The sequence below is a fragment of the Macadamia integrifolia genome, chromosome 7 (assembly GCF_013358625.1).
Source record: "Macadamia integrifolia cultivar HAES 741 chromosome 7, SCU_Mint_v3, whole genome shotgun sequence".
Classification (NCBI taxonomy): domain Eukaryota; kingdom Viridiplantae; phylum Streptophyta; class Magnoliopsida; order Proteales; family Proteaceae; genus Macadamia; species Macadamia integrifolia.
The window spans coordinates 36087276-36094862 of NC_056563.1; positions in this window are offsets into that span (position 1 = coordinate 36087276).

Here is a 7587-nt window from a genome sequence, read left to right on the forward strand (position 1 = left end):
CCTAGCATATGCATCCACAACTAGCTAGCATGCTTACAGTTCATCCACAACTAACCTAGCATGTATACATTCATCCACAACTAACCCTAACATACATACATACATGTAATGTAAAATCAAAGGTTAGAGAATCTCACAACCGATTGCCTGGGATGACTGGAAACTTGTACTGACAAGTTTGGTGCTCACACCTTCTCTCTCCTTGGCTTCTTGCTCTTCAAAGCAAACACATCCTTGCTTTCTTCTCTTCTTCCTTGGCTTTGAGTTAATGTACCATTAACACACTTCAACCACCTCTTTTACCTCCTTTAATGGCCTAAGAACATTTATCATCAAGAATGTATGTTCATTCAAGGACCAACAAAGAGAGGGAAGCTTCTCCTACCAAAACCGTAGCCTTCTTTCACTCAAAACCCATTTTTCTTGCTTCCATGGTGTAGGGCTTGAAAAAACAAAGAATCTGCAACTTGGTTCACCCAAATCCGAGTTAAAATGAGGGAGATATGACCTTTTGAAGTTGGAGCAATGAGATAGCCCGAAATGGAATCTTCGTAGGGGTGGCGTAGGCTACACCGGCGGTGCGCGCAACAGGGGCGAAATCTGACCGTAGATCTCACATAAAAGATATTGTAATCCAAGCCGTCCGATTAAACCAACGGACAATAGATCCAAACCGTTAGATTTGAATCTCGATGACGTCATTATGACGTAGGCACTAACATCGTCAGAAGTGTTGTCGATCTATGATTGGTTGCTTTTCCGGATTTTAAGGGAGCTTGTCTCCCACTCACAAAGTGAAAATGCATATTGACCGTTGGATCCGAATCTTCCATGATAGCTTTAATCAGATTTCATGAGATCATTAAGATTGGAATCTTCTTTATATCTTCTATACAGGCGCGAAACACACTAACATTATTTGATAAGGTGTAGCGCCAGTGCATCAAGAATTATGCACCTAACCAATCAAATCCTACGCGCAAGCATCTATCTCGTCCATATCACACAAAAATCTCAGCAGCCTTTGGATGGGCATCAAGCCTACGTGGTCGAATCTTGACCATCCATTTCACTTCCCTTTACTCCTCTTTATTACAATCAAGCCCCTGCCTCCATATGTTTCAGTGCTTAAAGACCCCTTGCAACTCAGACCTTCAAAATCTTTAAATTACACAAAAGCCCTTCAAATTTCAAAAATAAATTCCGAAAAATCCACCCAACACCGAGAGCAACTGATGGATTTTCGGTTTGGATTTTCGAACCGACTTTACGGAAACACTTATAATTTTTTCATACGATATCCGATCGAGATGAAACGAAGTGCGTTGGAATTGTAACTGGATGCTCTACGACTTTTCAGAAGACTCAATCATCTGAATCATCCATGTAAAAAGACCAAAATGCCCCTACACTTTTCCAATGACGTATCTTTCTCATATGGAATCGGAATTCGATGAAATCAGAACCGTTGGAAAGATTGTATTTTTGTCGTATTGTTACATGTAGAACACTTCCTTTAAAAAATTCATCTTCAATGCCGAAACTACCCTTGACTGCCACAAATGCCGTAACTTCTTCATACAGTATCGGAATGTGACGAAATCAAATGCACTGGACTAGGTAAATTACAATCTATCTTTTTCATGAAGAATCGATCTTCCAAAAATGTCATTTTCACTGCCAAAAATGCCCTCGATCGTAAATAGGCCAATTTTGCCAGTTTTGACCCAGAAACCCGCACCACCTATTAATGATGTATTAAACCACTCCATGCATACCAAGCTGCTCTGTTATCTCATCGGTGACACTGGACACTGCCATATCATCATTTTCATCCACGTCACCCAAACTGGCCACTTCATCACCGCCACGTGGTCGAGTTGCCAACAAGGACAACCATAAAACAACAAGAAGATGATTAAATTAAGGCAAAGTAATGTGTAAGAAACCTCACCTACTTGAAGAATCTCAAGGAGGATAGCTTGGAGGCCACCCTTGACTCAAGAGGAAGACCCAACATGAGAGAAGCACAAACTCTTTAACATGTCCTAGTATCAAAAGATCCCCTCTAAATCATTCATTCGGGTTTCCCTAAATAATTATGCTTCAATGGTGCAAAATAATGGCATCAAACTTAGCCAATTAAATGTAGTTATGCAAATCACGTCTAGGAAGTTCCTTAGGGGCTAAAGAATGACAAAATGCGGGTTTCTAGCTTTCAAATTGGGTTTGAATACATAATGGGCATCAAAATCCTTTAAATTTAGACCACAACTCTTAGACACATCATAAATAATGACAATTCATATAAACCAACCTCCTCAAGTTCTTTATCTTTTTTCTCTTTTTTTTTTTCCCCCTTCTCCATGGGCCATTTACACTTGCTATTAAGATAGCATTTGTGCAATAGTAATGGAAACTGGATATGAGCATAAATTGTCGATACATATATCAGTTTATTGTTAAAAGAGAGAACTTGAAGCAAGTCGATGGATTCCATTTTCAAGTTCATATCTACCGAAATTATATTGTACAATTTTCACCTCAAGGATGATCATTGGGATCAAATATAAATTTTACAATCCTTACTTGTTAGTTTAATTTGCATCACATCTCAGTGTTCTTATATCTAGTGCACAAAAGGAACACAATATGAAAGACCTTATCAGAGGTGCAATGGATATTCTCTTTTATCTATAGATAGAAGATGTTGAATGGACATTCTCTTTTATTTATATATAGAAGATATTGAACAAACATCCATGGAAGAAACAAACATTAGATACCAAGGGCCAAGAGGTAGCTCAGTTGGCAAATACCAACTCTGTTTTATCCCAACTCAGACTTACCTAATACAACATATAAATCTACGAGGAATGAGTTGTTTAATCATATTTGTTTTTATTATTGAATGGGTTAAATTTACGAAGAATTGAAAGTTGTGTTTACAACTGTTTTTCTAAGAAATATGTTGGTTTTGCCCATACCCCTAATATTGAAATATTTTGCAATTCATGTCTTCTATTTGAATGAATTTATTTTGACAAAGAAAAAAAAAATCAATGGTTTAAACTCAAAATTCAATGATATGTTTTTTCTTTTTTTTTGGCCAAAGAAAGGTGGGGTAACTCCTCAACTATGTAAAACTTTATTTAAAGAAGTGAAAGAAAGAATTTTTGTCTTGTAGAAGGCTAAGGTTTACAACAAACATAGGCGGGTTAACCCACCATACCTTTGAAAAATTGAGAAGGGCAGCCCTTAAGCAAAAACATAGGCCTCACCATTAACAGATCTAGAAACATTAACAAAACCTACACTATCAAACAACAAACACAACAAAAGAATATTTGTAACCAACTAACAGCCCAGTCAAGAAAGTGACTTGAACCATTCAAACAAGCTACAACCCTATTAGAATCACAAAAAAGACGAAGACGACCAATTCCAAGACTCCTAGCCAGCAAGAGACTATCCCAAACAGACTCAGTCTCCATTGAAGCAGCAAAAAAACTAGTACTAGCCTTGCACTTAACAGCATCCCAGGCTCCATCTGTATGAAAACCAGAGCAACAGCAGGAATAATAGGAGCTACAGAGGCAAGAGTTATAAGAGCAGAAGCAGCAACAACTTTCTCACAAAGAACACCTAAACGAGCTTCATCAACAAAATGGGAAAAAAAATGATTGTAAAGTGTTAAACAAAGACAAGTTATTATGGTTAAACACATAGTTATTGCGGGTTTTCCATATGTACCATACCAGGATAATCCACTATAATGTAGCATCATCTAGGTCAGGAAAGTTGGAAGAAATCTTAAGAAATTGTTGAAGGGGGAAGCTTTTAGCACATTGAGGCAAACTCACAATAAAAGCAAGCATGAGCTATGTTTTCATCACATTCAAGGCATAAAGGGCAAATTGGGTATCTTTTGGCTTCAATTCATTTAGAAATGCATCTCCAAATAAAATGTTTGAGCTTCAGAGGAATATTCAATACCATAAAGTATTCCAAAAGGAACAATTTGAAGAGCTAGAAGCACCACTATTTATATCCTTCAAAGGGGATTCAAGGACAAGGTAATATGCAGAACAAACTGAAAAGATACCATCACCATTGAGAACCCAAAACCAAGAGTCCAGCCTTATCAGTAACGCTGATTGGAATATTCAAAATAACTTAGCTTCCAAAGGACTAAAGTTAGCAAGCACAACAGTTTTTTTTACAACACCTAGTACTAGAATCAATGAGATCATCTACTTTAGAAATAGCACCCGAAAGCAAGACTACTAATTTTCCCACAAGGTAAAAAAGGAACCTCATGCATGCACATACATAGAAGAGGTAAGACTATCAATAATGCACCTGCGAAGACCATTCCATGATAATTCATCACACGCTCAACAATGGAAGAAAACAACAATTTCTTAGACCTCACAAACGCAGTGGACAAACTTAAGTATTTACCATGTTGGAGGACCTCCTTAAAAGCAAGATGATTAACAATCAAGTCTCTAACAAAATTTGGGATAAGAGGACTAAAACTGATAACTTGCCAAAATTGATCTCTTGGCCAGAAAATAGTGCAATAGTCATGACAGATGTCAGAAATAGCCATACAATCATCAATAGTAGCATTGGAAAAAACGGTCATCAGTAAAAAAGAGATATGAAATAGAAGGAACTGTTAGATTTATGGTCTTAATTAATTATTCAGGTTGACTAAATGGGTGAGAGTCAAGTTGTATGAACCGATTCAGTCCACTCTCAAGTTTAGGGATATGCTGACCCAACCCATTATGGTTTAGGGTTTTGGGTGTATGACAGTATTATAAATACTAGGTTTTGGGTACAAATCGATCTTCCATAATTTTATTAGATTCGTGTTCTTATTTCTCTGTGTAGGTTCCTCAACTAAGGTTTCAAGTTCGAACTCATGGTAGTTCTAACAAGTGATATCAGAGCAGACTACACATAATAAGAATCGATACATATTTTTTATTGAATCACTTTAACAATATATTGTTATTATCGTTTGTCTATTTGAATCGATTACGTTTAATCTATTTAATTTTCAATCCATGGGAGTTTTGATATTATTTTTCAAGTTTTGTTTTTCTCGTCATGATTTGATTCAACACAAATAAAAGTATTTTTGATCTATTGATCATCATTGGTATCGGCATGCATATACGTTCCAAGGTCGTGCCCTTATGAACTAGCTATTTCTTCATATTTTGTCATAATTTTTCATGGAACCTGTGAGGTTCTCTTTTTATTTTATAGTTGTTGTTAAATTATTGAAAGACCTCGATACAATATTTCTATCCCCATACTAAGTTTTCTTATCTGCAGAAAGACCTCAAGGAGTGGAATCGATCCCAAGTAGGCAATATTTTTCAAAATTTTTTGATGTTAAATCCCAGCTTGCTACTTTAGAGCAGATCAATCCGAGTTGCAGAGATGAAAAATGGTTTCTCTAAAAAAAAAACATTATTCGCTCTGTTGACGAAGATAACGCATCAAGAGGAATTGCACTGGCATAAAAAATCTAAAGAAAATTGGTATCAATATGGGGATAGAAATTCCCGATATTTCCATTTATCTACTCTGAAAAGGCAGGCACACAATTTTATTCGATTTATCAATGATAATGGGTTGCATTTGATAGAGGCAGTAGATATTGGGTCTGCTATCCAGTCGTTCTATCAAAATCTTTTTGCTTCAAGCAACCCACCTACAGCGGGTCTTGAGGAATATTTGACGCCTATCATGGGTTGCATTTTCGATACTGGTAATCAACTCCTGAATCACCAGGTATCAGTTGAGAAAATCACTGCAACGGTTTTTTTTATGCCTCCACATAAATCCCCAGGGCCAGATGGCTTTCATGATCTGTTGTACCATAAATGTTGGCCAATTATTGGAGATGCAGTTATAAATATTGTCCAAAACTTCTACCTCACTGGTGTTTTCTCCATCAAGTTGAGTCACACTTATATCACCTTAATTTCAAAGGTGGATCATCCTTCTTCTGTTGCTGAATATAGACTGATCAATCTATGCAATTTCGTTTATAATGTGATTTCTCAGATTATGGTCAATAGGCTTCGCCCATTGTTGCATCAGATTGTCTCCTTCAATCATAACGGTTTCATTAAGGGGCGACATATCTAGGATAATATTCTCATTTGCAATGAATTGATTAAGAAAATCAACTCTACTAGGAGTGGACGTAAGGGGCTGTTTTGTATCAAGATTGATATGCTCAAGGCGTATGATCGTGTGGAATGGTCCTTCCTCCGTTCTGTATTTCTAGCTTATGGTTTTGATGAAGGGTGGGTTCGGCGTATTATGTTCTGTGTGACGAACATGCACCTAAACATTCTCTTCAATGGAAGCCCGCTTCCTCTTCTCAAGCCTTCTCGCGGGCTTGGCCAAGGGAATCCCCTCTCCTCGTACCTTTTTGTACTTTGTGCGAAGGTCCTCTCTACGAGACTTACTATTGGGATGCATGCGAAAGAGATCAAGGGAATCCAGCTTAGTCGTGGCAATGAATATATATCTCACTTATCGGTTGTGCACAATCTGATTCTCTTTGGTGATGCTTCAATGCATGAAGCCCGAGCTTTCTCTAAGGTTTTTTACCAATATTGCTCATTCTCTGGTCAATCTATCAATATCTCCAAGACAAGGGCTCAGTTTAGTCATAACATTCTATCGGTTGTCAAAAGGCAACTTAGAGATTATTTTCAAATTTCTCCCACTGCCTCAATTGGAAAGTACTTGGGCATTCCGGTCTTTAGTGGCAAATTGACTAAAACCCATTGTGCGGATCTGATGGATCGGGTTTCCCAGAAGCTTAGAAATTGGAAAACTCAATATTTTTCGCCAGCAGGGAAGGTGATTCTTATTCAGTCCTCTCTGTCCGCGCTGCCTCAATATATCATGTCTTGTTTTCGGATTCTGGCATCCACTACCCGTGGTCTGGATTTTGTTTGTCGAGACTTTTATTGGTCAAACAATTCCACTCGCCAAGTGCCTTTGATTGCATGGACTTCAATTTGCAGACCCAAGGCGTTGGGAGGTCTCAATATCAAAAAACCAGTGGCCTTCAATCTGGCTCTACTCACTAAAAAAGGTTGGGAGTTACTCGATCCACCGTTTGTCACACCCCGTTCACCCTGAACCGGAGCGGTGACCGAGTTAACACCGGTTAACCCAAACCTGCCAGGATCATCAGATACTGTATTCCACCACAGCATACACACACTAACATAAGTTCATCAGATCAGCGGAAGACTAAGTTTTACCTGTGAATAACTCCCATATACTTGATACCCAAATGGTGATACAATAATTATATACATTTGGGCCCGAAGGCATGATATATACACAAAAAGAATAAAGTTCAAATATCAAGTATATACAGGAAATCATCAAAATCATCAGAGTACACAGCTCGGCTCGGTATCAAGGCTAGAGCTCAGCTCGGCATTAAGGGTTGAGCCCAGCTCGGCATCACGTAGTAGAGCTCAGCTCGGCCTCAGAAGTGGAGCTCGGCACGGCCTCCAAGGTGGAGCTCAGCTC